Source organism: Pelodiscus sinensis, chromosome 5 (genome assembly GCF_049634645.1).
Source record: "Pelodiscus sinensis isolate JC-2024 chromosome 5, ASM4963464v1, whole genome shotgun sequence".
Classification (NCBI taxonomy): Eukaryota; Metazoa; Chordata; order Testudines; family Trionychidae; genus Pelodiscus; species Pelodiscus sinensis.
The window spans coordinates 32,125,872-32,134,504 of record NC_134715.1 but is presented as its reverse complement, the minus strand read 5'-3'; the positions used below and the strand labels follow the sequence as shown (position 1 = coordinate 32,134,504).

Genomic DNA, 8,633 nt, shown 5'->3' with positions numbered 1-8,633 from the left:
CTATGTCACAGGCTGGAAGAGAGCGGCTGAGCTGACATGGGGAGGCGGATTGTTGTAGCCTGGGTGGTAAAAGCTAAGGTGATTCTGAAGGGACATCACAGTCCAGGAGGCAAAGGCTGAGGTAACTGTGAGCAAAGAGTTTCAGCCTGGGCAAGAAAGAATGAGGTGACTCTGAAGGGGGGAATCGCAGCCTGGATGGGAAAGGTTGATGTGATTCTGATGGAGAGCGTCGTCTCAGACTGGATGGAAAAGGAGTGGTGACTTAAGATCCATCAGAGCCTGGGAGGGAAAGGCTAGGTGACTGGAAAGGGCGGGGAGAGGCACAGCCTGGCAGGAAAGGCTGAGGTGACTGTGAAGAGAGAGGATGTTCCTAATCAGGTGGCAAAGCCTGTGGTGATTGATTTGGGAGGGGGACAGGCTGAGATGGCTCTGAGGGGTCTATGGCACACGCTGGAAGAGAGAGGCTGAGGTGACACTGGGGAGGAGTTGTAGTCTGGGTGGTACAAGCTATGGTGACTCTAGTCTGGGAGGCGGGGGAGAAGGCTGAAGTAACTGTGAGCAAAGGGTTGCAGCCTGGGGAAGAAAGAATGAGGTGACTCTGAAGGGGGGATCACAGCCTGGATGGGAAAGGCTGATGTGATTCTGATGGGGGCACTGGGTGCAAAAGGCAGAGGTGACTTGGAGTGGAGGGAATGGCTGATGAGGGAAAAGCTGAGGTGACTTGGAAGTGTGGGAGGGGCACAGCCTGGGCAGGATAGGCTGGGGTCACTGACAGCATGGCACAGTGAGAGCAGGAAAGGCTGAGGTGATTGTGAAGTTGGGGAGGAGCACAGGCTTGGTGGGAAAGGGTGAAGTGACAGTAGGACATACTGCATCCTGGGCAGGAGAAACTGAGAGAACTCAGAAGGGGTGGTCACAGGAAGGGTGGGAAAGGCTGAGGTGACTCTGAGGGGTCAATGTCATAGCCTGGAAGAGAGAGGCTGAGATAACTGAGGAGCTTGTTGCAGACTGGATCAGAAAACCTGAGGTCGCTCGTAAGGAGGTGGTGCTACTGTCTAGCTGGGAAATACAAAGTGGGCTAAAGGATGAGGTAATACCTGGCAGAAAGGCTGAGGTGACTGATTTGGGAGAGTCACAGCCTGGGCAGGAAAGAATGAGGTGACTTTGAAGGGGTATCGCAGTCTGGGCAGGAAAGATGGAGGTGACAGAAAGTGGAGGAGTCCAGCCTTGGCAGGAAAGGCTGACGTGATTCTGATAGGGGATAGTCTCAGGATCCGTGTGAAGAAGGTCTGATACATATCTCACCTAGTAGGGCTTGGGAGGAGGGGAAAATCCTTACCTGAGGGCTATGCAGATGTTGTAAGGACATGGGACTAACACACAATTCTATACTTCCACTCTCTCTGAGTCAGCTTCAAGCACAAGAGGGCAAGAAGAAAATGTCAAAGAAGAGGGGGAAAGAAGATGGGTCACTGAAGACAGAGGAGAAGTACTCTTGGCACAGTAATGGGGCCTCAGGTCATGTCATTATACTGCATGGGGATGTCAAGTCTTTAATATCCTGAGCAGTAAAGCAGGGGTACAAGACTGAGCCATCTTGTCCTTTTAACATTAGGCTCTGTTAATGATTATGTGAGAGTTAATGCCCTGTAATCAGAGTGCAAGTAACTTCCTCTTCTCTTTTGAGGGGAATTGACCTCTTTGTTCAACTGAGCAATTTGACTGCCCTGCTTGCCCCTATGATTCCTTTGGGTTGCTGGGCGTGTCTGTTTGACATGACCCTCTAAACAGGGTACAGGTTTAGATGCTTGCCCTTTCTTTTTTGAGAGGAGGAAGATGGATCAAGTTGAAAACCAATGGTTCCAATTACCCATTGCTGAGAGCTCTCTGCCTTTTCGAGGAACTCCCCTTTTTTTTTAATGGATGATATTGAGAGCATGTGATAGAATTGGAATGGAAGTTCTTATTTGTTTGTTTGTTTATTTTGAGTTTTTTCAGTTATACTGCTGCAGCAGGTTTTATTTCAACTCCACATAATTGACAAAAGAGCGCAATGCTTATAGAAAGACTGAAACGCTTTCTCCCCACAAAACAGAAAAAAAGAGCTCAGGGATCAGGATTTAAAGCCCTACAGATTAAAAGTCCACTTCCCCTATTCTAGATGCAGTTCCATTTAGAAGGTCCAGGTACGTGCCCTTTTGGCCTTTTGACATTAGGCTCTGTTAGCTGGCTGGTGGGAGCGACTGCCCTGTAATCAGGGTGTGTGTCTCCTCCCCCTTGTCTTTTGTGGGGCATCGAGCTCTTTGTTAGTCCGAGCAATGTGACCGCCCTGCAAGTAGGGTCTGCGTCTCCTCCCATTTGCCCCTTGGGCTTTACGCCTTGCTCTGCCCCACTCGTCCACGGGTCAACCCTGGGATTTGGGTGAGAGTGACAAGTCACGCTAGAAAGGGACATATTGAGCTCCTGGGTACTCTCAGGAGCTTGACCAGCCTGTAATTCAGGTATTGGTCTCTGCCCTTTGGATCTGCAGCGACCGTCCTGTAATCAGGGTACTGGTTGCATGCCTCTTGCTTCTCAACACCGGGCGATTAGATCCCTTCCAGTCTCATGGGCAGCCTGTAAGTAGGCTTTGCGTCCCTTTTGAGGCCCTTTGGGTCTCTTGGTCTTGGGCATTTTCACAGCCCGATGCGAGGGACCGCCCCGTACTCGGGGATTGGTTCCTTGCCCTCGAGTCTTTTGGCACTAGGTCATGTGCAGCAAACCGCTCGGGATGAGCACCCTGTAGACAGGGGATGTGCCTCATCGGATATTAGGTATGGTACCCCCATGACACTGTGTCCAGAGTCCTGACCCATCCCGCAGCGCTCCCCACGTGCCGGGAATTCAGAAGCCAAGTCTCCTGCTCTCTCGGAGACCCGGCCGGCAATTGCTGGTAAGTTCTGAGGGGAAGTCTGCTGTGGCGCTTTTTGACTAAATCCATGCAGGCAGTATGCTTTGTCGCCTTGACTTTGCAAGAATCTTGTCACGTAAGCCCTTTCTCCCCTTAATCATTCAATTCCTCTTGATTGTGCGTGCTGGTTGCCTGGTGTTAAGGTGATTGGTTGGGACTTTGGAGTAGGATGGAGTGGGAACTTTTCTCACCCGGTGGTGCTTAGGAGGAGGGAAAATCCAAAGAGGAGTGCCTCAGGACCTCCTAGAACTACCTTGAAGACCAATAGCCAGGCTGTCTGCAGATGTGGAAATGAACAACGTACTCGCCGTTTGTTCTCATTTTGCATGTGGGATGCGGGGGGTTTGTACGGGGATCTCGCCTACCCACGCCTCTATGCTCTTTCCTCTGTCTCAGGCAGCCTCACGCGCAAGCAGAGAAGAGGGAAAAAAGGAGGCATGTGCAAGAAAGAAGAGAAAAGGTCTGTGCCCTTTTGACATTAGGCTCCGTTAGCTGGCTAGTGGGAGCGACTGCCCTGTAATCAGGGTGTGTGTCTCCTCCCCCTTGTCTTTTGAGGGGATCGAGCTCTTTGTTAGTCCGAGCAATGTGACTGCCCTGTGCCTCTTGTCCCATTTGCCCCTTAAGCTTTACGCCTTGTTCTGCCCCACTCGTCTATGGGTCAACCCTGGGATTTGGGTGTGTGTGACAAGTCACTCTAGGAATGGCCATATTGAGCTCCTGTGTCTCTGCCCTTTTGGCTTTTTGACATTAGGCTTCGTTAGCTGCCTAGTGGGAGCGACTGCCCTGTTATCTGGGTGTGAGTCTCCTCTCTGTGTCTTGTGTGAGGCACTATATAGCCCTTTTGGTGGCTGGCCTTATGAATTTGATCCTACTTTGTAACTGTTTTGCAGGTGTTATGCCTTTTCATTGTTATTTTTTGGGGAGGAAAATGTCAAATTCACCAATGTTTCCTAATATCCTGGCATAATGAGCTCTCTTTCTGTTCTGGAATTTACCAATTTTTTTTGTACATATGTTTTTGTGGTAGCATGTGATACGAATGTGCGTGAAAACTTTTAATGTTATGTTTAGTTTGATTTTTTTACGTTAATTTGCTGCAGCACCTTTTCTTTCTTCTCAGAATTGGAAAAACAGCTCAAAATATCTTAGTGTTTTTTTCCTCTTTCTCCCCACTAAAGTGTAAAGAAAGGGCTCAGATATCCTCTTTTGCTGCCTTGGAGAATGTCACCTCTCTGTAAACAGGAATCTGGTTTCTCCATCTCAGCCTTGTTTAGGTAAAACTTCTTTTATTGGGCTGACTGCAATAATTGTCCTTTAAAATGGTGGTGTTTTGAGGGGCAGTGAGTACATTGTTAAAGTGAGCAATGGGACCACCCTCGTCAACAGTATAGGTCTCAGCTTACGTGCTATTCTGTGTGACAACTCTTAAATTAGGGTGCAAGTCACAAGTCTCTGTAGAATGAGAAATAGTGAGCACTTTGGTTCTTTCAGGAGCTAGATCTCCCTGTAGTTCTAGTTATGATCTCTGCTTCTTGGCCGGGCAGCAACCGCCCTGTAATCAGAGTAGGTTGCATGCATCTTGCTTTTTAAAATCTGGAGGATTAGATCCTTTTGAATAACATGGGCATCTTGACCTCTCTGTAAGTAACCTTTTTGACTCCCTTTTGAGGCCCTTAGAGCTTTTGGCCATGTGCTTTCTTCCAAGTCTGATGTGAGTGACCACTCTGTAATCGGGGATTTGGACTTTGACTTCTATTCTATTGACACTAGGCCAAATGCAGCAAACTTCTCTGATTGAGCACACTGTAAGTGGGGAACATGCCTCATAAGATATTGTTTATGGTGCCCCCGTCATGCTGTATCCAGAGTCCAGACCCATCCCTCAGTGCTTCCAACATGCCTAGAATTCAGGAGCCAATTCTCCTGCTTTTTTCCCTGTTTACTCTGCTCTTTGTGTCCCATCATCATGCTACTTTTAAAGGTAAGTTCAGAAAGAGAGGGTTCCAGGCCACTTTTCTAATACATTAGTTTGTATGGTGTTCCTTTTTCTCTTCATTTAGGTGCACATAACTGTTATCCGTGGGCTGCATCTAATGCCTGCTGATTTAGTCCTAAGACCTTTGCTCTTCCAGGTCTTATAGTTATCAGTGGAAAATATGGAGTGTTTGGCTATGACTTGTTTGGGGGTTTTTCATAACATTCCTATGTCTTTTTGCTTTCCCTGTATCCTGCTAATATATAGTGAGGTAGTTCAAGTTACTTTTCTTAAAATACATTGATAGTAACTTATAGTTATTCCTCTTTTACTTGTGAGGAATTGTTTTCTATAGATGTAATTTGTTTTTATTTTTGTAGTGTGCGTCAGCGCACTTTATTGGTGCGGTGCAGACCTTGAAATGGAAAACAGTCTTTTATTTCTATAACAAAACCAATACTTCATCTTTTTCTACCTTTCTCTGTAAATTTATTTTTACTGCATTTAATATATAACATTTATGTTATTTATATATCCAGTTTCAAATAGCATTGTAAATCTGCTCAAACTTTCTGGCACAGTCTTTACATCCTCTGCAGAAGACTTGGACAAAATGGAAACATCCAGGCTAAAGACAAGAAACGAGAAGCTACAGGCCTGGGAAGAAGATCGTGAAGAAATGCTGAGAGCAAATATAATTGCACAATCTATTTTAGAGGTAAATCATACTATAATACAAATGAATCTAAAATAGTTGAATAATAGATTTCCTTGATTATATAACATAACTCCCCTGGCTTCAAACTAATATTTTTGTTTTCTGTTCAGGTCTATGCCAGATCCCTAAGTGCATTGGAAGAATATACTGAACAAAGGCATTAGCACCTCTCACCTGTCCAATGTTAATAGGCATATATAATAAATTGTGAAGCTCAGTTGTTTGTGGCACCACAACACCGAAGACTGGAAACCAGTTTCATTCCATAACCTTTCAACTCAGTAACTATCAGTGCCACATATTATCTTATTTTATAATCATGTATATTCTCTCACATTATCTTTTACTAATGAATCCATCAAGCATGCTTTGTGCATCGTACATTCATGTTCTGATAGAAAAGAGGGATGCACCTTTTTCATTTAATTTACCAAACTTTATCTTTCTTGAATCATTTCCCTGTCAATACTTGAAAATTTGGACTGCTGTTAAAAATACATTTCATAAAGTCTCTGCTGGCTGAAGCTGAAAAGCTATTTGAAAAGGACAGAAGAAAAGTGAGATGTAGGGTATGGCTGACCATCCTGAAGAATGTTGGAAGACCTTTTCAATTATGCACACTATTAAACTTTCACCCAGCACCAGATGAAAGTCTGTTTTTGCTACCAACAGTATCATAGCTATAATACCGTATGGAATAAAACTTAAGTTTCCACCTATCGCCAAATAGAAATTGTCAATAGAGCTGGTTTTTAGCTGCTAAATGTTGGTTTCACGTTGCTATCTAACCAAGTATTTAAGAGAGGTTTTACCAAAGGAACTACCCGATTTTATGTAAAAAAGTTACACACATCTTTAAAAAATATGTTCCTTTGGCTTATGCATGTGACTTTCTGGAGTGACTTTCTTTTTTGCTTTTATTAGCTGTTTTGTGACTAGGCACCAAAATAATTGTGAATCTGAAAGGCAGAGGCCTTAAAAATATATTCATCCCACTATAGATTCATAGTTTAAAGATTACGAATAAATCATAATTTCCCACTTGAAGTGCAAAGATATAACTTAAGGGAAGATAGATGTTTGTATTCTCCACTCACCCCAAGTCCCTCAAGAAAAAAAAACTTCAATGAATGTAAAGGTTGAAAAGATTAACATTTATTCCAGCTAATAGCTAACTTATTATTTTTAAAGCTCTGTATCTCTCTCATTTCTGAAAACAAGCAAACAAAACTAAATGGTACTTGTTCTGGAAACTGGTAGTTACTCCCCCCACTTCACAACTTTCAAACATCTACTCGACTTAAACAGTCACACCAACCAAACTGTACCACTCATTCAATTTTAACTTTGCACCTATGGTGTCAGGAATTGAGAGTAGTTTTTGTTGTTTTGTGTTTTGAGGTAGGTGGTGATTAGAGGTGTTTTAACTGGTTATTGTGCTTATTTAATGTTTGAGGATGGTGATGTGGATGTTTGTTCTAGGTATTTTTCTGTGAACTCTTAGTATTTGGGTAAACATGCAGTATTTTGTGGTGATGACAGTTTTTCAGGTATTGGTTTAATGTCAGTTGTTGAAAACATTTAGCTGTTTTTGTGTATGTACATGAATAGACTTACTTAGAGGGCAAAGCAGAAGTTGCCTGTTTGGTGCAATTTTATTGGTGTGAAAGTTAATTTAGTGTAGGTGTTTGAAAGCACTGAGGTTTGAAGTTTAAACTCAGCAGGGATGCAGGGCCTACCTGGCTACTTCAAGTCTTACCATCATTCCTAATCCAAAATCTGGAGGCCAGGCAGAACAGAGGAGGCTAGCATTTCTGCAGCTTTAGGGAATCCCTTAAACCTTACTTAGCTTTTCAAAATGGAAAACTTCTATGGCTACCACTTAAGTGTTGAACAATGACCTGCACTAAAAGATTTACACTAGTCATTTATTCTGGTCTTTATTATTAGTAAAATCATCACTTTACAATGCGTGAAATGAATTACCTAAGTTTGTGTATATCTGTCTGATGAAAGTTGGAATACACCATTGTTAAATTCATAGATGTAATTTTGATTGTCATAACACCTTACTTTGCTTTTTGTAATTGCTTATATATAAATGTATTTATTATTAGTTATGTAAATAAATTAATACAATGTTTAAATTCAAATATAGGCTCAGTTTTGTGTTAAGCAAAGTTTGTTGAAAGGAAGTTGAGTAATGTAATACTTTTATATTTAATTCAAGCTCACGTTTCTCAGAAATTAAGTTTTATGGTGTACTAAATTTCTAAACATGTGAAAGGTAGTGTGGTATAGAGGTTTAGAGCACTGACCTGAGATTTAGGAGGCCGAGTTTCTTTTCCTGACTCTGCTACTGGTTCATTGGCTGTCCTTGGGCAAGTCACTTCACCTCCCTTTGCCAGTATCTTCATCCATTTAAAAGAAAAGTGGGAGGAAACATAATTGTACTGACCTCATTTGTAAAGTGTAAAGCACTAACCAGAATTTTTACTAAAAATGAGATTGCGTGGGGGCAGGTGAGAATTAGAGATTAACTTTGGCAAGAGTACATGAAGATACAATTCATGATGTAGGTACTAATTTTCAAAATGCTATGAAGAAAACTGTCTTATGAATAATGAATTGAAAGAGCCCATATCATTTTGAATTTAATTTCTTTCTAGTATGCCAGAAGCTGCTTTTCTGCTGAAACATCCAGGGGGATGTGCTTTATATTTATTACCCTTGCCTTATGATTTATCACTGAAAAAGGGGAAACTTGGAAAGCAAATAATATTAGGTGCAGAATTAAAAAGCAGGTGAACAAAGCCTAAGCCCTGAAAGAGTAGTCAATAGTCAGATCATGGGTCAAATACAGACTGCAGACCATTTTTCAACAGACCCCAGAATCCTGTCTATTTTCTTTCTGTCTTTCTTTCTTTCTCATCTTGATCTTGACTATAGTTTGACCAAGGAATTTGACAAAACATAATTGACTATTCCTA

At 42.6% G+C, this 8,633-nt stretch overlaps 1 long non-coding RNA gene across 1 annotated transcript; it reads left to right on the top strand.

Annotated features, from left to right (window-relative positions):
• Positions 1–1,391: 1,391 nt before the first annotated feature.
• Positions 1,392–7,813, top strand: LOC112545149 (uncharacterized). Its single transcript, XR_012903802.1, has 4 exons — positions 1,392–2,932; positions 3,347–3,410; positions 5,507–5,643; positions 5,754–7,813. It is a non-coding gene; the product is annotated as an uncharacterized LOC112545149 (long non-coding RNA).
• The last annotated feature ends 820 nt before the right edge of the window (positions 7,814–8,633 follow it).